Raw genomic sequence first — 478 nt, 5'->3', positions numbered from 1 at the left:
CGCAATGTGCTCCACAAACCATTCAACGAGCATGGGAATTTCGAGCAAAGTTCCACCGTAATTTTGCATAACACCCCACCTCTTACGTAGTCACATGACACTACATCAAGTGAAGATTATACTTAAGTGACCGTCTGGCAGGGTTAAAGGACATTCGTGTTTCAGAGGCAAGAGTTGAAAAATATAATATGGAGCGAACGAGTATTTCGTAGTCTTTCATTATTGTTGTTTATTTCTTGGAGAATTCGGGTGTATATTTTTGGGAAACGTGTGAGTATTTTTCGTCGAATCAGTGAGTCTTTCTTTGAAGGATTAGTAAACATATTTCAAAGAATTAGTGAGTATTTTTTAGAAGAATCAGTGAGTATCTTTTAAGAATTAGTATACATTTTAAAAAGTGAATATCTTTTGAACTGGCATTTTTAAAAGAATTAGCGAAACATTTTCGAAGAATTAGTACTTCTAAAAGAATTTGGAT

This window comes from Penaeus monodon, chromosome 33 (assembly GCF_015228065.2).
Source record: "Penaeus monodon isolate SGIC_2016 chromosome 33, NSTDA_Pmon_1, whole genome shotgun sequence".
NCBI classification, from domain to species: Eukaryota; Metazoa; Arthropoda; class Malacostraca; order Decapoda; family Penaeidae; genus Penaeus; species Penaeus monodon.
This window is presented reverse-complemented; position numbering follows the sequence as displayed.